Below are 22,082 nucleotides of genomic sequence, written 5' to 3'. Positions count from 1 at the left end.
TCTCATGCGTTTTAGTGGTGAAAAAATAATTTAAAAAATCGTTCGGGAAATGAGTTTACTCACAGGGTACTTTTTTGTATACATTCGAATATACGGGCCAAGCCCGGGATTTACGGGAAATCGCGGGTTTTCGTTTGCCGGCGATTAAACTTCTTTTATTTCGCGTCTCATCAAAAATGAAAACATTTTTGAAAACTACAAGTCTCATGCGTTTTAGTGGTGAAAAGACAATATAAAAAATCGTTCTGGAAAGGACTTTACTCACAGGGTACTTTCTTTGTATATACTCGACTATACGAGCCAAGCACGGGATTTACGGGAAATTGCGGGTTTTCGTTTGCCGGCGATTAAACTTCTTTTATTCAGCGTCTCATCAAAAATGAAAACATTTTTGAAAACTACAAGTCTCATGCGTTTTAGGGGTGAGAAAATAAATTAAAAAATCGTTCTGGAAATGAGTTTACTACCTGGGTATTTTCTTTGTATACTTTTGACTATACGGGCCGAGTCCGGGATTTACGGGAAATCCCGGGTTTTCGTTTGCCGGCGATTAAACTTCTCTTATTCAGCGTCTCATCAAAAATGAAAACATTTTTGAAAACTACAAGTCTCTTGCGTTTTAGTGGTGAAAAAAAAATTTAAAAAATCGTTCGGGAAATGAGTTTACTCCCTGGGTATTTTCTTTTTATACTTTTGACTATACGGGCCGAGTCCGGGATTTACGGGAATTCGCGGGTTTTCGTTTGCCGGCGATTAAACTTCTTCTATTCAGCGTGTCATCAAAAATAAAAACATTTTTGAAAACTACAAGTCCCATGCGTTTTAGTGGTGAAAAGATAATTTAAAAAATCGTTTTGGAAATGAGTTTACTCACAGGATACTTTCTTTGTATATACTCGACTATACGGGCCAAGCACGGGATTTACGGGAAATCGCGGGTTTTCGTTTGCCGGCGATTAAACTTCTTTTATTCAGCGTCTCATCAAAAATGAAAACATTTTTGAAAACTACAAGTCTCGTGCGTTTTAGTGGTGAAAAATAATTTAAAATATCGTTCGGGAAATGAGTTTACTCCCTGGGCATTTTCTTTGTATACTTTTGACTATACGGGCCAAGCACGGGATTTACGGGAAATTGCAGGTTTTCGTTTGCCGGCGATTAAACTTCTTTTATTTCGCGTCTCATCAAAAATGAAAACATTTTTGAAAACTACAAGTCTCATGCGTTTTAGTGGTGAAAAGATAATATAAAAAATCGTTCTGGAAAGGACTTTACTCACAGGGTACTTTCTTTGTATATACTCGACTATACGAGCCAAGCACGGGATTTACGGGAAATTGCGGGTTTTCGTTTGCCGGCGATTAAACTTCTTTTATTCAGCGGCTCATCAAAAATGAAAACATTTTTGAAAACTACAAGTCTCATGCGTTTTAGTGGTGAGAAAATAATTTAAAAAATCGTTCTGGAAATGAGTTTACTACGTGGGTATTTTCTTTGTATACTTTTGACTATACGGGCCGAGTCCGGGATTTACGGGAAATCCCGGGTTTTCGTTTGCCGGCGATTAAACTTCTTTTATTCAGCGTCACATCAAAAATGAAAACATTTTTGAAAACTACAAGTCTCTTGCGTTTTAGTGGTGAAAAAATAATTTAAAAAATCGTTCGGGAAATGAGTTTACTCACAGGGTACTTTCTTTGTATACATTCGACTATACGGGCCAAGCCCGGAATTTACAGGAAATCGCGGGTTTTCGTTTGCCGGCGATTAAACTTCTTTTATTCAGCGTCTCATCAAAAATGAAAACATTTTTGAAAACTACAAGTCTCTTGCGTTTTAGTGGTGAGAAAATAATTTAAAAAATCGTTCGGGAAATGAGTTTACTCCCTGGGTACTTTCTTTGTATACTTTTGACTATACGGGCCGAGTCCGGGATTTACGGGAAATCGCGGGTTTTCGTTTGCCGGCGATTAAACATCTTTTATTCAGCGTCTCATCAAAAATGAAAACATTTTTGAAAACTACAAGTGTCATGCGTTTCAGTGGTGAAAAGATAATTTAAAAAATCGTTCTGGAAATGAGTTTACTCCCTGGGTATTTTCTTTTTATACTTTTGACTATACGGGCCGCGTCCGGGATTTACGGGAATTCGCGGGTTTTCGTTTGCCGGCGATTAAACTTCTTCTATTCAGCGTGTCATCAAAAATAAAAACATTTTTGAAAACTACAAGTCCCATGCGTTTTAGTGGTGAAAAGATAATTTAAAAAATCGTTTTGGAAATGAGTTTACTCACAGGATACTTTCTTTATATATACTCGACTATACGGGCCAAGCACGGGATTTACGGGAAATCGCGGGTTTTCGTTTGCCGGCGATTAAACTTCTTTTATTCAGCGTCTCATCAAAAATGAAAACATTTTTGAAAACTACAAGTCTCGTGCGTTTTAGTGGTGAAAAATAATTTAAAATATCGTTCGGGAAATGAGTTTACTCCCTGGGCATTTTCTTTGTATACTTTTGACTATACGGGCCAAGCACGGGATTTACGGGAAATCGCGGGTTTTCGTTTGCCGGCGATTAAACTTCTTTTATTTAGTGTCTCATCAAAAATGAAAACATTTTTGAAAACTGCAAGTCTCATGCGTTTTAGTGGTGAAAAGATAATATAAAAAATCGTTCTGGAAATGAGTTTACTCACAGGATACTTTCTTTGTATATACTCGACTATACGGGCCAAGCACAGGATTTACGGGAAGTCGCAGGTTTTCGTTTGCCGGCGATTAAACTTCTTTTATTCTGCGTCTCATCAAAAATGAAAACATTTTTGAAAACTGCAAGTCTCATGCGTTTTAGTGGTGAAAAGAAAATTTAAAAAATCGTTCTGGAAATGAGTTTACTCACAGGATACTTTCTTTGTATATACTCGACTATACGGGCCAAGCACAGGATTTACGGGAAATCGCAGGTTTTCGTTTGCCGGCGATTAAACTTCTTTTATTCCGCGTCTCATCAAAAATGAAAACATTTTTGAAAACTACAAGTCTCATGCGTTTTAGTTGTGAAAAGATAATTTAAAAAATCGTTCTGGAAATGAGTTTACTCACAGGGTACTTTCTTTGTATATACTCGACTATACGGGCCAAGCACGGGATTTACGGGAAATCGCGGGTTTTCGTTTGCCGGATATTAAACTTCTTTTATTCAGCGTCTCATCAAAAATGAAAACACTTTTAAAAACTACAAGTCTTATGCGTTTTAGTGGTGAAAAAATAATTTAAAAAATCGTTCTGGAAATGAGTTTACTCCCTGGGTATTTTCTTTTTATACTTTTGACTATACGGGCCGAGTCCGGGATTTACGGGAAATCGCGGGTTTTCGTTTGCCGGATATTAAACTTCTTTTATTCAGCGTCTCATCAAAAATGGAAACACTTTTAAAAACTGCAAGTCTCATGCGTTTTAGTGGTGAAAAGATAATTTAAAAAATCGTTCTGAAAATGAGTTTACTCACAGGATACTTTCTTTGTATATACTCGATTATACGGGCCAAGCACGGGATTTACGGGAAACCGCGGGTTTTCGTTTGCCGGCGATTAAACTTCTTTTATTCAGCGTCTCATCAAAAATGAAAACATTTTTGAAAACTGCAAGTCTCATGCGTTTTAGTGGTGAAAAGATAATTTAAAAAATCGTTCTGGAAATGAGTTTACTCACAGGATACTTTCTTTGTATATACTCGACTATACGGGCCAAGCACAGGATTTACGGGAAATCGCAGGTTTTCGTTTGCCGGCAATTAAACATCTTTTATACGGCGTCTCATCAAAAATGAAAACATTTTTGAAAACTACAAGTCTCATGCGTTTTAGTGGTGAAAAGATAATTTAAAAAATCGTTCTGGAAATGAGTTTACTCCCTGGGTTTTTTCTTTGTATACATTTGACTATACGGGCCGATTTCGGGATTCACGGGAATTCGCGGGTTTTCGTTTGCGGACGATTAAATTTCTTTTATTCCGCGTCTCATCAAAAATGAAAACATTTTTGAAAACTACAAGTCTCATGCGTTTTAGTGGTGAAAAGATAATTTAAAAAATCGTTCTGAAAATGAGTTTACTCACAGGATACTTTCTTTGTATATACTCGATTATACGGGCCAAGCACGGAATTTACGGGAAACCGCGGGATTTCGTTTGCCGGCGATTAAACTTCTTTTATTCAGCGTCTCATCAAAAATGAAAACATTTTTGAAAACTGCAAGTCTCATGCGTTTTAGTGGTGAAGAGATAATTTAAAAAATCGTTCTGGAAATGAGTTTACTCACAGGATACTTTCTTTGTATATACTCGACTATACGGGCCAAGCACAGGATTTACGGGAAATCGCAGGTTTTCGTTTGCCGGCGATTAAACTTCTTTTATTCCGCGTCTCATCAAAAATGAAAACATTTTTGAAAACTACAAGTCTCATGCGTTTTAGTGGTGAAAAGATAATTTAAAAAATCGTTCTGGAAATGAGTTTACTCACAGGGTACTTTCTTTGTATATACTCGACTATACTGGCCAAGCACGGGATTTACGGGAAATCGCGGGTTTTCGTTTGCCGGAGATTAAACTTCTTTTATTCAGCGTCTCATCAAAAATGAAAACATTTTTAAAAACTACAAGTCTTATGCGTTTTAGTGGTGAAAATGTAATTTAAAAAAGCGTTCGGGAAATGAGTTTACTCACAGGGTACTTTCTTTGTATACATTCGACTATACGGGCCGAATCCGGGATTTACGGGAAATCGCGGGTTTTCGTTTGCCGGCAATTAAACATCTTTTCTACGGCGTCTCATCAAAAATGAAAACATTTTTGAAAACTACAAGTCTCATGCGTTTTAGTGGTGAAAAGATAATTTAAAAAATCGTTCTGGAAATGAGTTTACTCCCTGGGTTTTTTCTTTGTATATATTTGACTATACGGGCCGATTTCGGGATTCACGGGAATTCGCGGGTTTTCGTTTGCCGACGATTAAATTTCTTTTATTCCGCGTCTCATCAAAAATGAAAACATTTTTGAAAACTACAAGTCTCATGCGTTTTAGTGGTGAAAAGATAATTTAAAAAATCGTTCTGAAAATGAGTTTACTCACAGGATACTTTCTTTGTATATACTCGATTATACGGGCCAAGCACGGAATTTACGGGAAACCGCGGGATTTCGTTTGCCGGCGATTAAACTTCTTTTATTCAGCGTCTCATCAAAAATGAAAACATTTTTGAAAACTGCAAGTCTCATGCGTTTTAGTGGTGAAAAGATAATTTAAAAAATCGTTCTGGAAATGAGTTTACTCACAGGATACTTTCTTTGTATATACTCGACTATACGGGCCAAGCACAGGATTTACGGGAAATCGCAGGTTTTCGTTTGCCGGCGATTAAACTTCTTTTATTCCGCGTCTCATCAAAAATGAAAACATTTTTGAAAACTACAAGTCTCATGCGTTTTAGTGGTGAAAAGATAACTTAAAAAATGGTTCTGGAAATGAGTTTACTCACAGGGTACTTTCTTTGTATATACTTGACAATACGGGCCAAGCACGGGATTTACGGGAAATCGCGGGTTTTCGTTTGCCGGCGATTAAACTTCTTTTATTCAGCGTCTCATCAAAAATGGAAACATTTTTGAAAACTACAAGTCTCGTGCGTTTTAGTGGTGAAAAAATAATTTAAAATATCGTTCGGCAAATGAGTTTACTCCCTGGGTATTTTCTTTGTATACTTTTGACTATACAGGCCAAGCACGGGATTTACGGGAAATCGCGGGTTTTCGTTTGCCGGCGATTAAACTTCTTTTATTTAGCGTCTCATCAAAAATGAAAACATTTTTGAAAACTACAAGTCTCATGCGTTTTAGTGGTGAAAAGATAATTTAAAAAATCGTTCTGGAAATGAGTTTACTCACAGGATACTTTCTTTGTATATACTCGATTATACGGGCCAAGCACGGGATTTACGGGAAACCGCGGGTTTTCGTTTGCCGGCGATTAAACTTCTTTTATTCAGCGTTTCATCAAAAATGAAAACATTTTTGAAAACTGCAAGTCTCATGCGTTTTAGTGGTGAAAAGATAATTTAAAAAATCGTTCTGGAAATGAGTTTACTCACAGGGTACTTTCTTTGTATATACTCGACTATACGGGCCAAGCACGGGATTTACGGGAAATCGCGGGTTTTCGTTTGCCGGCGATTAAACTTCTTTTATTCAGCGTCTCATCAAAAATGGAAACATTTTTGAAAACTACAAGTCTCGTGTGTTTTAGTGGTGCAAAAGTAATTTAAAATATCGTTCGGGAAATGAGTTTACTCCCTGGGTATTTTCTTTGTATACTTTTGACTATACGGGCCGAGTCCGGGATTCACGGGAATTCGCGGGTTTTCGTTTGCCGACGATTAAACTTCTTTTATTCCGCGTCTCATCAAAAATGAAAACATTTTTGAAAACTACAAGTCTCATGCGTTTTAGTGGTGAAAAGATAATTTAAAAAATCGTTCTGGAAATGAGTTTACTCACAGGATACTTTCTTTGTATATACCCGATTATACGGGCCAAGCACGGGATTTACGGGAAACCGCGGGTTTTCGTTTGCCGGCGATTAAACTTCTTTTATTCAGCGTTTCATCAAAAATGAAAACATTTTTGAAAACTGCAAGTCTCATGCGTTTTAGTGGTGAAAAGATAATTTAAAAAATCGTTCTGGAAATGAGTTTACTCACAGGATACTTTCTTTGTATATACTCGATTATACGGGCCAGGCACGGGATTTACGGGAAACCGCGGGTTTTCGTTTGCCGGCGATTAAACTTCTTTTATTCAGCGTTTCATCAAAAATGAAAACATTTTTGAAAACTGCAAGTCTCATGCGTTTTAGTGGTGAAAAGATAATTTAAAAAATCGTTCTGGAAATGAGTTTACTCACAGGATACTTTCTTTGTATATACTCTACTATACGGGCCAGGCACGGGATTTACGGGAAATCGCAGGTTTTCGTTTGCCGGCGATTAAACTTCTTTTATTCCGCGTCTCATCAAAAATGAAAACATTTTTGAAAACTACAAGTCTAATGCGTTTTAGTGGTGAAAAAATAATTTAAAAAATCGTTCGGGAAATGAGTTTACTGCCTGTGTATTTTCTTTGTATACTTTTGACTATACGGGCCGAGTCCGGGATTTACGGGAATTCGCGGGTTTTCGTTAGCCGGCGATTAAACTTCTTTTATTCAGCGTCTCATCAAAAATGAAAGCATTTTTGAAACCTACAAGTCTCATGCGTTTTAGTGGTGAAAAGATAATTTAAAAAATCGTTCTGGAAATGAGTTTACTCACAGGGTACTTTCTTTGTATATACTCGACTATACGGGCCAAGCACAGGATTTACGGGAAATCGCGGGTTTTCGTTTGCCGGAGATTAAACTTCTTTTATTCCGCGTCTCATCAAAAATGAAAACATTTTTGAAAACTACAAGTCTAATGCGTTTTAGTGGTGAAAAAATAATTTAAAAAATCGTTCGGGAAATGAGTTTACTCCCTGTGTATTTTCTTTGTATACTTTTGACTATACGGGCCGAGTCCGGGATTTACGGGAATTCGCGGGTTTTCGTTTGCCGGCGATTAAACTTCTTTTATTCAGCGTCTCATCAAAAATGAAAGCATTTTTGAAACCAACAAGTCTCATGCGTTTTAGTGGTGAAAAGATAATTTAAAAAATCGTTCTGGAAATGAGTTTACTCACAGGGTACTTTCTTTGTATATACTCGACTATACGGGCCAAGCACGGGATTTACGGGAAATCGCGGGTTTTCGTTTGCCCGCGATTAAACTTCTTTTATTCAGCGTCTCATCAAAAATGAAAATATTTTTGAAAACTACAAGTCTCTTGCGTTTTAGTGGTGAAAAAGTAATTTAAAATATCGTTCGGGAAATGAGTTTACTCCCTGGGTATTTTCTTTGTATACTTTTGACTATACGGGCCAAGCACGGGATTTACGGGAAATCGCGGGTTTTCGTTTGCCGGCGTTTAAACTTCTTTTATTTAGCGTCTCATCAAAAATGAAAACATTTTTGAAAACTGCAAGTCTCATGCGTTTTAGTGGTAAAAAGATAATTTAAAAAATCGTTCTGGAAATGAGTTTACTCACAGGATACTTTCTTTGTATATACTCGACTATACGGGCCAAGCACGGGATTTACGGAAAATCGCAGGTTTTCGTTTGCCGGCGATAAAACTTCTTTTATTCCGCGTCTCATCAAAAATGAAAACATTTTTGAAAACTACAAGTCTCATGCGTTTTAGTGGTGAAAAGATAATTTAAGAAATCGTTCTGGAAATGAGTTTACTCACATGGTACTTTCTTTGTATATACTCGACTATACGGGCCAAGCACGGGATTTACGGGAAATCGCGAGTTTTCGTTTGCCGGAGATTAAACTTCTTTTATTCAGCGTCTCATCAAAAATGAAAACATTTTTGAAAACTACAAGTCTTATGCGTTATAGTGGTGAAAAAATAATTTAATAAATCGTTCGGGAAATGAGTTTACTCACAGGGTACTTTCTTTGTATACCTTCGACTATACGGGCCAAGCACGGGATTTACGGGAAATCGCGGGTTTTCGTTTGCCGGCGATTAAACTTCTTCTATTCAGCGTGTCATCAAAAATGAAAACATTTTTGAAAACTACAAGTCCCATGCGTTTTAGTGGTGAAAAGATAATTTAAAAAATCATTCGGGAAATGAGTTTACTCCCTGGGTACTTTATTTGTATACTTTTGACTATACGGGCCGAATCCGGGATTTACGGGAAATCGCGGGTTTTTGTTTGCCGGCAATTAAACATCTTTTATTCGGCGTCTCATCAAAAATGAAAACATTTTTGAAAACTACAAGTCTCATGCGTTTTAGTGGTGAAAAGATAATTTAAAAAATCGTTCTGGAAATGAGTTTACTCCCTGGGTATTTTCGTTGTATACATTTGACTATACTGGCCGAGTCCGGGATTTACGGGAATTCGCGGGTTTTCGTTTGCCGGCGATTAAACTTTTTTTATTCCGCGTCTCATTAAAAATGAAAACATTTTTGAAAACTACAAGTCTCATGCGTTTTAGTGGTGAAAAGATAACTTAAAAAATGGTTCTGGAAATGAGTTTACTCGCAGGGTACTTTCTTTGTATATACTCGACTATACGGGCCGAGTCCGGGATTTACGGGAAATCGCGGGTTTTCGTTTGCCGGCGATTAAACTTCTTTTATTTCGCGTCTCATCAAAAATGAAAACATATTTGAAAACTACAAGTCTCATGCGTTTTAGTGGTGAAAAGATAATTTAAAAAATCGTTCGAGAAATTAGTTTACTCACAGGGTAATTTCTTTGTATACATTCGACTATACGGGCCAAGCCCGGGAATTACGGGAAATCGCGGGTTTTCGTTTGCCGGCGATTAAACTTCTTTCATTAAGCGTCTCATTAAAAATGAAAACATTCCTGAAAACTACAAGTCTCATGCGTTTTAGTGGCGAAAAAATAATTTAAAAAATCGTTCGGGAAATGAGTTTACTCCCTGTGTTATTTCTTTGTATACTTTTGACTATACGGGCCGAGTCCGGGATTTACGGGAATTCGCGGGTTTTTGATTGCCGGCGATTAAACTTCTTTTATTCAGCGTCTCATCAAAAATGAAAGCATTTTTGAAAACTACAAGTCTCATGCGTTTAAGTGGTGAAAAGATAATTTAAAAAATCGTTCTGGAAATGAGTTTACTCACAGGGTACTTTCTTTGTATATACTCGACTATACGGGCCAAGCACGGGATTTACGGGAAATCGCGGGTTTTCGTTTGCCGGCGATTAAACTTCTTTTATTTAGCGTCTCATCAAAAATGAAAACATTTTTGAAAACTGCAAGTCTCATGCGTTTTAGTGGTGAAAAGATAATTTAAAAAATCGTTCTGGAAATGAGTTTACTCACAGGATACTTTCTTTGTATATACTCAACTATACGGGCCAAGCACGGGATTTACGGGAAATCGCAGGTTTTCGTTTGCCGGCGGTTAAACTTCTTTTATTCCGCGTCTCATCAAAAATGAAAACATTTTTGAAAACTACAAGTCTCATGCGTTTTAGTGGTGAAAAGATAATTTAAGAAATCGTTCTGGAAATGAGTTTACTCACAGGGTACTTTCTTTGTATATACTCGACTGTACGGGTCAAGCACGGGATTTACGGGAAATCGCGGGTTTTCGTTTGCCGGAGATTAAACTTCTTTTATTCAGCGTCTCATCAAAAATGAAAACATTTTTGAAAACTACAAGTCTTATGCGTTTTAGTGGTGAAAAGATAATTTAAAAAATCGTTCTGGAAATGAGTTTACTCCCTGGGTATTTTCGTTGTATACATTTGACTATACTGGCCGAGTCCGGGATTTACGGGAATTCGCGGGTTTTCGTTTGCCGGCGATTAAACTTCTTTTATATCGCGTCTCATCAAAAATGAAAACATTTTTGAAAACTACAAGTCTCATGCGTTTTAGTGGTGAAAAGATAACTTAAAAAATGGTTCTGGAAATGAGTTTACTCGCAGGGTACTTTCTTTGTATATACTCGACTATACGGGCCGAGTCCGGGATTTACGGGAAATCGGGGGTTTTCGTTTGCCGGCGATTAAACTTCTTTTATTTCGCGTCTCATCAAAAATGAAAACATATTTGAAAACTACAAGTCACATGCGTTTTAGTGGTGAAAAGATAATTTAAAAAATCGTTCGAGAAATTAGTTTACTTACAGGGTACTTTCTTTGTATACATTCGACTATACGGGCCAAGCCCGGGAATTACGGGAAATCGCGGGTTTTCGTTTGCCGGCGATTAAACTTCTTTCATTAAGCGTCTCATTAAAAATGAAAACATTCCTGAAAACTACAAGTCTCATGCGTTTTAGTGGTGAAAAAATAATTTAAAAAATCGTTCGGGAAATGAGTTTACTCCCTGTGTTATTTCTTTGTATACTTTTGACTATACGGGCCGAGTCCGGGATTTACGGGAATTCGCGGGTTTTTGTTTGCCGGCGATTAAACTTCTTTTATTCAGCGTCTCATCAAAAATGAAAGCATTTTTGAAAACTACAAGTCTCATGCGTTTTAGTGGTGAAAAGATAATTTAAAAAATCGTTCTGGAAATGAGTTTACTCACAGGGTACTTTCTTTGTATATACTCGACTATACGGGCCAAGCACGGGATTTACGGGAAATCGCGGGTTTTCGTTTGCCGGCGATTAAACTTCTTTTATTTAGCGTCTCATCAAAAATGAAAACATTTTTGAAAACTGCAAGTCTCATGCGTTTTAGTGGTGAAAAGATAATTTAAAAAATCGTTCTGGAAATGAGTTTACTCACAGGATACTTTCTTTGTATATACTCGACTATACGGGCCAAGCACGGGATTTACGGAAAATTGCAGGTTTTCGTTTGCCGGCGGTTAAACTTCTTTTATTCCGCGTCTCATCAAAAATGAAAACATTTTTGAAAACTACAAGTCTCATGCGTTTTAGTGGTGAAAAGATAATTTAAGAAATCGTTCTGGAAATGAGTTTACTCACAGGGTACTTTCTTTGTATATACTCGACTATACGGGCCAAGCACGGGATTTACGGGAAATCGCGGGTTTTCGTTTGCCGGAGATTAAACTTCTTTTATTCAGCGTCTCATCAAAAATGAAAACATTTTTGAAAACTACAAGTCTTATGTGTTTTAGTGGTGAAAAAATAATTTAAAAAATCGTTCGGAAAATGAGTTTACTCACAGGGTACTTTCTTTGTATACCTTCGACTATACGGGCCAAGCACGGGATTTACGGGAAATCGCGGGTTTTCGTTTGCCGGCGATTAAACTTCTTCTATTCAGTGTGTCATCAAAAATGAAAACATTTTTGAAAACTACAAGTCTCATGCGTTTTAGTGGTGAAAAGATAATTTAAGAAATCGTTCTGGAAATGAGTTTACTCACAGGGTACTTTCTTTGTATATACTCGACTATACGGGCCGAATCCGGGATTTACGGGAAATCGCGGGTTTTCGTTTGCCGGCAATTAAACATATTTTATTCGGCGTCTCATCAAAAATGAAAACATTTTTGAAAACTACAAGTCTCATGCGTTTTAGTGGTGAAAAGATAATTTAAAAAATCGTTCTGGAAATGAGTTTACTCCCTGGGTATTTTCGTTGTATACATTTGACTATACGGTTCGAGTCCGGGATTTACGGGAATTCGCGGGTTTTCGTTTGCCGGCGATTAAACTTCTTTTATTCCGCGTCTCATCAAAAATGAAAACATTTTTGAAAACTACAAGTCTCATGCCTTTTAGTGGTGAAAAGATAACTTAAAAAATGGTTCTGGAAATGAGTTTACTCGCAGGGTACTTTCTTTGTATATACTCGACTATACGGGCCGAGTCCGGGATTTACAGGAAATTACGGGTTTTCGTTTGCCGGCGATTAAACTTCTTTTATTTCGCGTCTCATCAAAAATGAAAACATATTTGAAAACTACAAGTCTCATGCGTTTTAGTGGTGAAAAAATAATTTAAAAAATCGTTCTGGAAATGAGTTTACTCACAGGGTACTTTCTTTGTATATACTCGACTATACGGGCCAAGCACGGGATTTACGGGAAATCGCGGGTTTTCGTTTGCCGGCGATTAAACTTCTTTTATTCAGCGTCTCATCAAAAATGAAAATATTTTTGAAAACTACAAGTCTCTTGCGTTTTAGTGGTAAAAAAATAATTTAAAAAATCGTTCGGGAAATGAGTTTATTCCCTGGGTACTTTCTTTGTATACTTTTGACTATACGGGCCGAGTCCGGGATTTACGGGAAATCGCGGGTTTTCGTTTGCCGGCGATTAAACTTCTTTTATTTAGCGTCTTATCAAAAATGAAAACATTTTTGAAAACTACAAGTCTCGTGCGTTTTAGTGGTGAAAAGATAATTTAAAAAATCGTTCTTGAAATGAGTTTACTCGCAGGGTACTTTCTTTGTATACTTTTGACTATACGGGCCGAGTCCGGGATTTACGGGAAATCGCGGGTTTTCGTTTGCCGGCGATTAAACTTCTTTTATTCAGCGTCTCATCAAAAATGAAAACTTTTTTGAAAACTACGAGTCTCATACGTTTTAGTGGTGAAAAAATAATTTAAAAAATCGTTCGGGAAATGAGTTTACTCCCTGGGTATTTTCTTTGTATACTTTTGACTATACGGGCCGAGACCGGGATTTACGGGAAATCGCAGGTTTTCGTTTGCCGGCGATTAAACTTCTTTTATTCAGCGTCTCATCAAAAATGAAAACTTTTTTGAAAACTACGAGTCTCATACGTTTTAGTGGTGAAAAAATAATTTAAAAAATCGTTCGGGAAATGAGTTTACTCCCTGGGTATTTTCTTTGTATACTTTTGACTATACGGGCCGAGACCGGGATTTACGGGAAATCGCAGGTTTTCGTTTGCCGGCGATTAAACTTCTTTTATTCCGCGTCTCATCAAAAACGAAAACATTTTTGAAGACTACAAGTCTCATGCGTTTTAGTGGTGAAAAGATAATTTAAAAAATCGTTCTGGAAATGAGTTTACTCACAGGGTACTTTTTTGTATATACTCGACTATACGGGCCAAGCACGGGATTTACGGGAAATCGCGGGTTTTCGTTTGCCGGCGATTAAACTTCTTTCATTCAGCGTCTCATCAAAAATGAAAACATTTTTGAAAACTACAAGTCTCATGCGTTTTAGTGGTGAAAAAATAATTTAAAAAATCGTTCGGGAAAAGAGTTTACTCACAGGGTACTTTCTTTGTATACATTTGACTATACGGGCCAAGCCCGGGATTTACGGGAAATCGCGGGTTTTCGTTTGCCGGCGATTAACTTCTTTTATTTCGCGTCTCATCAAAAATGAAAACATTTTTGAAAACTACAAGTCTCATGCGTTTTAGTGGTTAAAAGATAATGTAAAAAATCGTTCTGGAAAGGACTTTACTCACAGGGTACTTTCTTTGTATATACTCGACTATACGAGCCAAGCACGGGATTTACGGGAAATTGCGGGTTTTCGTTTGCCGGCGATTAAACTTCTTTTATTCAGCGTCTCATCAAAAATGAAAACATTTTTGAAAACTACAAGTCTCATGCGTTTTAGTGGTGAAAAAATAATTTAAAAAATCGTTCTGGAAATGAGTTTACTACCTGGGTGTTTTCTTGGTATACTTTTGACTATACGGGCCGAGTCCGGGATTTACGGGAAATCCCGGGTTTTCGTTTGCCGGCGATTAAACTTCTTTTATTCAGCGTCTCATCAAAAATGAAAACATTTTTGAAAACTACAAGTCTCTTGCGTTTTAGTGGTGAAAAAATAATTTAAAAAATCGTTCGGGAAATGAGTTTACTCACAGGGTACTTTCTTTGTATACATTCGACTATACGGGCTAAGCCCGGGATTTACAGGAAATCGCGGGTTTTCGTTTGCCGGCGATTAAACTTCTTTTATTTAGCGTCTCATCAAAAATGAAAACATTTTTGAAAACTACAAGTCTCTTGCGTTTTAGTGGTGAAAAGATAATTTAAAAAATCGTTCGGGAAATGAGTTTACTCCCTGGGTACTTTGTTTGTATACTTTTGACTATACGGGCCGAGTCCGAGATTTACGGGAAATCGCGGGTTTTCGTTTGCCGGCGATTAAACATCTTTTATTCAGCGTCTCATCAAAAGTGAAAACATTTTTGAAAACTACAAGTCTCATGCGTTTTAGTGGTGAAAAGATAATATAAAAAATCGTTCTGGAAAGGACTTTACTCACAGGGTACTTTCTTTGTATATACTCGACTATACGAGCCAAGCACGGGATTTACGGGAAATTGCGGGTTTTCGTTTGCCGGCGATTAAACTTCTTTTATTCAGCGTCTCATCAAAAATGAAAACATTTTTGAAAACTACAAGTCTCATGCGCTTTAGTGGTGAAAAAATAATTTAAAAAATCGTTCTGGAAATGAGTTTACTACCTGGGTATTTTCTTTGTATACTTTTGACTATACGGGCCGAGTCCGGGATTTACGGGAAATCCCGGGTTTTCGTTTGCCGGCGATTAAACTTCTTTTATTCAGCGTCTCATCAAAAATGAAAACATTTTTGAAAACTACAAGTCTCTTGCGTTTTAGTGGTGAAAAAATAATTTAAAAAATCGTTCGGGAAATGAGTTTACTCACAGGGTACTTTCTTTGTATACATTCGACTATACGGGCCAAGCCCGGGATTTACAGGAAATCGCTGGTTTTCGTTTGCCGGCGATTAAACTTCTTTTATTCAGCGTCTCATCAAAAATAAAAACATTTTTGAAAACTACAAGTCTCTTGCGTTTTAGTGGTGAAAAGATAATTTAAAAAATCGTTCGGGAAATGAGTTTACTCCCTGGGTACTTTGTTTGTATACTTTTGACTATACGGGCCGAGTCCGGGATTTACGGGAAATCGCGGGTTTTCGTTTGCCGGCGATTAAACATCTTTTTTTCAGCGTCTCATCAAAAATGAAAACATTTTTGAAAACTACAAGTGTCATGCGTTTTAGTGGTGAAAAGATAATTTAAAAAATCGTTCTGGAAATGAGTTTACTCCCTGGGTATTTTCTTTTTATACTTTTGACTATACGGGCCGAGTCCGGGATTTACGGGAATTCGCGGGTTTTCGTTTGCCGGCGATTAAACCTCTTCTATTCAGGGTGTCATCAAAAATGAAAACATTTTTGAAAACTACAAGTCTCATGCGTTTTAGTGGTGAAAAGATAACTTAAAAAATGGTTCTGGAAATGAGTTTACTCACAGGGTACTTTATTTGTATACTTTTGAATATACGGGCCGAGTCCGGGATTTACGGGAAATCGCGGGTTTTCGTTTGCCGGCAATTAAACATCTTTTATTCGGCGTCTCATCAAAAATGAAAACATTTTTGAAAACTACAAGTCTCATGCGTTTCAGTGGTGAAAAAATAATTTAAAAAATCGTTCTGGAAATGAGTTTACTCCCTGGGTATTTTCTTTGTATACATTTGACTATACGGGCCGAGTCCGGGATTTACGGGAATTCGCGGGTTTTCGTTTGCCGGCGATCAAACTTCTTTTATTCAGCGTCTCATCAAAAATGAAAACATTTTTGAAAACTACAAGTCTCGTGCGTTTTAGTGGTGAAAAGATAATTTAAAAAACCGTTCTGGAAATGAGTTTACTCGCAGGGTACTTTCTTTGTCTACTTTTGACTATACGGGCCGAGTCCGGGATTTACGGGAAATCGCGGGTTTTCGTTTGCCGGCGATTAAACTTCTTTTATTTCGCGTCTCATCAAAAATGAAAACATATTTGAAAACTACAAGTCTCATGCGTTTTAGTGGTGAAAAAATAATTTAAAAAATCGTTCGAGAAATGAGTTTACTCACAGGGTACTTTCTTTGTATACATTTGACTATACGGGCCAAGCCCGGGATTTATGGGAAATCGCGGGTTTTCGTTTGCCGGCGATTAAACTTCTTTCATTAAGCGTCTTATTAAAAATGAAAACATTCCTGAAAACTACAAGTCTCATGCGTTTTAGTGGTGAAAAAATAATTTAAAAAATCGTTCGAGAAATGAGTTTACTCACAGGGTACTTTCTTTGTATACATTCGACTATACGGGCCAAGCCCGGGATTTATGGGAAATCGCGGGTTTTCGTTTGCCGGCGATTAAACTTCTTTCATTAAGCGTCTTATTAAAAATGAAAACATTCCTGAAAACTACAAGTCTCATGCGTTTTAGTGGTGAAAAAATAATTTAAAAATTCGTTCGGGAAATGAGTTTACTCCCTGTGTATTTTCTTTGTATACTTTTGACTATACGGGCCGAGTCCGGGATTTACGGGAATTCGCGGGTTTTCGTTTGCCGGCGATTAAACTTCTTCTATTCAGCGTCTCATCAAAAATGAAAACATTTTTGAAAACTACAAGTCTCTTGCGTTTTAGTGGTGAAAAAATAATTTATAAAATCGTTCGGGAAATGAGTTTACTCCCTTGGTACTTTCTTTGTATACTTTTGACTATACTGGCCGAGTCCGGGATTTACAGGAAATCGCGGGTTTTCGTTTGCCGGCGATTAAACATCTTTTATACAGCGTCTCATCAAAAATGAAAACATTTTTGAAAACTACAAGTGTGATGCGTTTTAGTGGTGAAAAGATAATTTAAAAAATCGTTCTGGAAATGAGTTTACTCCCTGGGTATTTTCTTTGTATACTTTTGACTATACGGGCCGAGTCCGGGATTTACGGGAATTCGCGGGTTTTCGTTTGCCGGCGATTAAACTTCTTTTATTCAGCGTCTCATCAAAAATGAAAACATTTTTGAAAACTACAAGTCTCGTGCGTTTTAGTGGTGAAAAGATAATTTAAAAAATCGTTCTTGAAATGAGTTTACTCGCAGGGTACTTTCTTTGTATACTTTTGACTATACGGGCCGAATCCGGGATTTACGGGAAATCGCGGGTTTTCGTTTGCCGGCGATTAAACTTCTTTCATTCACCGTCTCATCAAAAATGAAAACATTTTTGAAAACTACAAGTCTCATGCGTTTTAGTGGTGAAAAAATAATTTAAAAAATCGTTTGGGAAATGAGTTTACTCACAGGGTACTTTCTTTGTATACATTTGACTATACGGGCCAAGCCCGGGATTTACGGGAAATCGCAGGTTTTCGTTTGCCGGCGATTAAACTTCTTTTATTTCGCGTCTCATCAAAAATGAAAACATTTTTGAAAACTACAAGTCTCATGCGTTTTAGTGCTGAAAAGATAATATAAAAAATCGTTCTGGAAAGGACTTTACTCACAGGGTACCTTCTTTGTATATACTCGACTATACAAGCCAAGCACGGGATTTCGGGAAATGAGTTTACTCCCTGTGTATTTTCTTTGTATACTTTTGACTATACGGGCCGAGTCCGGGATTTACGGGAATTCGCGGGTTTTCGTTTGCCGGCGATTAAACTTCTTTTATTTCGCGTCTCATCAAAAATGAAAACATATTTGAAAACTACAAGTCTCATGCGTTTTAGTGGTGAAAAAATAATTTAAAAAATCGTTCGAGAAATGAGTTTACTCACAGGGTACTTTCTTTGTATACATTCGACTATACGGGCCAAGCCCGGGATTTATGGGAACTCGCGGGTTTTCGTTTGCCGGCGATTAAACTTCTTTCATTAAGCGTCTTATTAAAAATGAAAACATTCCTGAAAACTACAAGTCTCATGCGTTTTAGTGGTGAAAAAATAATTTAAAAATTCGTTCGGGAAATGAGTTTACTCCCTGTGTATTTTCTTTGTATACTTTTGACTATACGGGCCGAGTCCGGGATTTACGGGAATTCGCGGGTTTTCGTTTGCCGGCGATTAAACTTCTTCTATTCAGCGTCTCATCAAAAATGAAAACATTTTTGAAAACTACAAGTCTCTTGCGTTTTAGTGGTGAAAAAATAATTTATAAAATCGTTCGGGAAATGAGTTTACTCCCTTGGTACTTTCTTTGTATACTTTTGACTATACTGGCCGAGTCCGGGATTTACAGGAAATCGCGGGTTTTCGTTTGCCGGCGATTAAACATCTTTTATACAGCGTCTCATCAAAAATGAAAACATTTTTGAAAACTACAAGTGTGATGCGTTTTAGTGGTGAAAAGATAATTTAAAAAATCGTTCTGGAAATGAGTTTACTCCCTGGGTATTTTCTTTGTATACTTTTGACTATACGGGCCGAGTCCGGGATTTACGGGAATTCGCGGGTTTTCGTTTGCCGGCGATTAAACTTCTTTTATTCAGCGTCTCATCAAAAATGAAAACATTTTTGAAAACTACAAGTCTCGTGCGTTTTAGTGGTGAAAAGATAATTTAAAAAATCGTTCTTGAAATGAGTTTACTCGCAGGGTACTTTCTTTGTATACTTTTGACTATACGGGCCGAATCCGGGATTTACGGGAAATCGCGGGTTTTCGTTTGCCGGCGATTAAACTTCTTTCATTCACCGTCTCATCAAAAATGAAAACATTTTTGAAAACTACAAGTCTCATGCGTTTTAGTGGTGAAAAAATAATTTAAAAAATCGTTCGGGAAATGAGTTTACTCACAGGGTACTTTCTTTGTATACATTTGACTATACGGGCCAAGCCCGGGATTTACGGGAAATCGCAGGTTTTCGTTTGCCGGCGATTAAACTTCTTTTATTTCGCGTCTCATCAAAAATGAAAACATTTTTGAAAACTACAAGTCTCATGCGTTTTAGTGCTGAAAAGATAATATAAAAAATCGTTCTGGAAAGGACTTTACTCACAGGGTACCTTCTTTGTATATACTCGACTATACAAGCCAAGCACGGGATTTACGGGAAATTGCGGGTTTTCGTTTGCCGGCGATTAAACTTCTTTTATTCAGCGTCTCATCAAAAATGAAAACATTTTTGAAAACTACAAGTCTCATGCGTTTTAGTGGTGTAAAAATAATTTAAAAAATCGTTCTGGAAATGAGTTTACTACCTGGGTATTTTCTTTGTATGCTTTTGACTATACGGGCCAAACCCGGGATTTACAGGAAATCGCGGGTTTGCGTTTGCCGGCGATTAAACTTCTTTCATTCAGCGTCTCATCAAAAATGAAAACATTTTTAAAAACTACAAGTCTTATGCGTTTTAGTGGTGAAAAAATAATTTAAAAAATCGTTCGGGAAATGAGTTTACTCCCTGGGTACTTTATTTGTATACTTTTGACTATACGGGCCGAGTCCGGGATTTACGGGAAATCGCGGGTTTTCGTTTGCCGGCAATTAAACATCTTTTATTCGGCGTCTCATCAAAAATGAAAACATTTTTGAAGACTACAAGTCTTATGCGTTTTAGTGGTGAAAAAATAATTTAAAAAATCGTTCGGGAAATGAGTTTACTCCCTGGGTATTTTCTTTGTATACATTTGACTATACGGGCCGAGTCCGGGATTTACGGGAATTCGCGGGTTTTCGTTTGCCGGCGCTTAAACTTTTTTTATTCAGCGTCTCATCAAAAATGAAAACATTTTTGAAAACTACAAGTCTCGTGCGTTTTAGTGGTGAAAAGATAATTTAAAAAACCGTTCTGGAAATGAGTTTACTCGCAGGGTACTTTCTTTGTCTACTTTTGACTATACGGCCGAGTCCGGGATTTACGGGAAATCGCGGGTTTTCGTTTGCCGGCGATTAAACTTCTTTTATTCAGCGTCTCATCAAAAATGGAAACATTTTTAAAAACTACAAGTCTCGTGCGTTTTAGTGGTGAAAAAATAATTTAAAAAATCGTTCGAGAAATGAGTTTACTTACAGGGTACTTTCTTTGTATACATTCGACTATACGGGCCAAGCCCGGGATTTATGGGAAATCGCGGGTTTTCGTTTGCCGGCGATTAAACTTCTTTCATTAAGCGTCTTATTAAAAATGAAAACATTCCTGAAAACTACAAGTCTCATGCGTTTTAGTGGTGAAAAAATAATTTAAAAAATCGTTCGGGAAATGAGTTTACTCCCTGTGTATTTTCTTTGTATACTTTTGACTATACGGGCCGAGTCCGGGATTTACGGGAATTCGCGGGTTTTCGTTTGCCGGCGATTAAACTTCTTCTATTCAGCGTCTCATCAAAAATGAAAACATTTTTGAAAACTACAAGTCTCGTGCGTTTTAGTGGTGAAAAAATAATATAAAAAATCGTTCGGGAAATGAGTTTACTCCCTGGGTACTTTCTTTGTATACTTTTGACTATACGGGCCGAGTCCGGGATTTACAGGAAATCGCGGGTTTTCGTTTGCCGGCGTTTAAACATCTTTTATACAGCGTCTCATCAAAAATGAAAACATTTTTGAAAACTACAAGTGTGATGCGTTTTAGTGGTGAAAAGATAATTTAAAAAATCGTTCTGGAAATGAGTTTACTCCCTGGGTATTTTCTTTGTATACTTTTGACTATACGGGCCGAGTCCGGGATTTACGGGAATTCGCGGGTTTTCGTTTGCCGGCGATTAAACTTCTTTTATTTAGCGTCTCATCAAAAATGAAAACATTTTTGAAAACTACAAGTCTCGTGCGTTTTAGTGGTGAAAAGATAATTTAAAAAATCGTTCTTGAAATGAGTTTACTCCCTGGGTATTTTCTTTGTATACTTTTGACTATACGGGCCGAGACCGGGATTTACGGGAAATCGCGGGTTTTCGTTTGCCGGCGATTAAACTTCTTTTATTCCGCGTCTCATCAAAAATGAAAACATTTTTGAAGACTACAAGTCTCATGCGTTTTAGTGGTGAAAAGATAATTTAAAAAATCGTTCTGGAAATGAGTTTACTCACAGGGTACTTTCTTTGTATATACTCGACTATACGGGCCAAGCACGGGATTAACGGGAAATCGTGGGTTTTCGTTTGCCGGCGATTAAACTTCTTTCATTCAGCGTCTCATCAAAAATGAAAACATTTTTGAAAACTACAAGTCTCATGCGTTTTAGTGGTGAAAAAATAATTTAAAAAATCGTTCGGGAAATGAGTTTACTCACAGGGTACTTTCTTTGTATACATTTGACTATACGGGCCAAGCCCGTGATTTACGGGAAATCGCAGGTTTTCGTTTGCCGGCGATTAAACTTCTTTTATTTCGCGTCTCATCAAAAATAAAAACATTTTTGAAAACTACAAGTCTCATGCGTTTTAGTGCTGAAAAGATAATATAAAAAATCGTTCTGGAAAGGACTTTACTCACAGGGTACCTTCTTTGTATATACTCGACTATACGAGCCAAGCACGGGATTTACGGGAAATTGCGGGTTTTCGTTTGCCGGCGATTAAACTTCTTTTATTCAGCGTCTCATCAAAAATGAAAACATTTTTGAAAACTACAAGTCTCATGCGTTTTAGTGGTGTAAAAATAATTTAAAAAATCGTTCTGGAAATGACTTTACTACCTGGGTATTTTCTTTGTATACTTTTGACTATA

The sequence above is a fragment of the Hydractinia symbiolongicarpus genome, chromosome 9, assembly GCF_029227915.1.
Source record: "Hydractinia symbiolongicarpus strain clone_291-10 chromosome 9, HSymV2.1, whole genome shotgun sequence".
Taxonomy (NCBI): domain Eukaryota; kingdom Metazoa; phylum Cnidaria; class Hydrozoa; order Anthoathecata; family Hydractiniidae; genus Hydractinia; species Hydractinia symbiolongicarpus.
Note: the sequence above shows the minus strand (reverse complement) of the source record.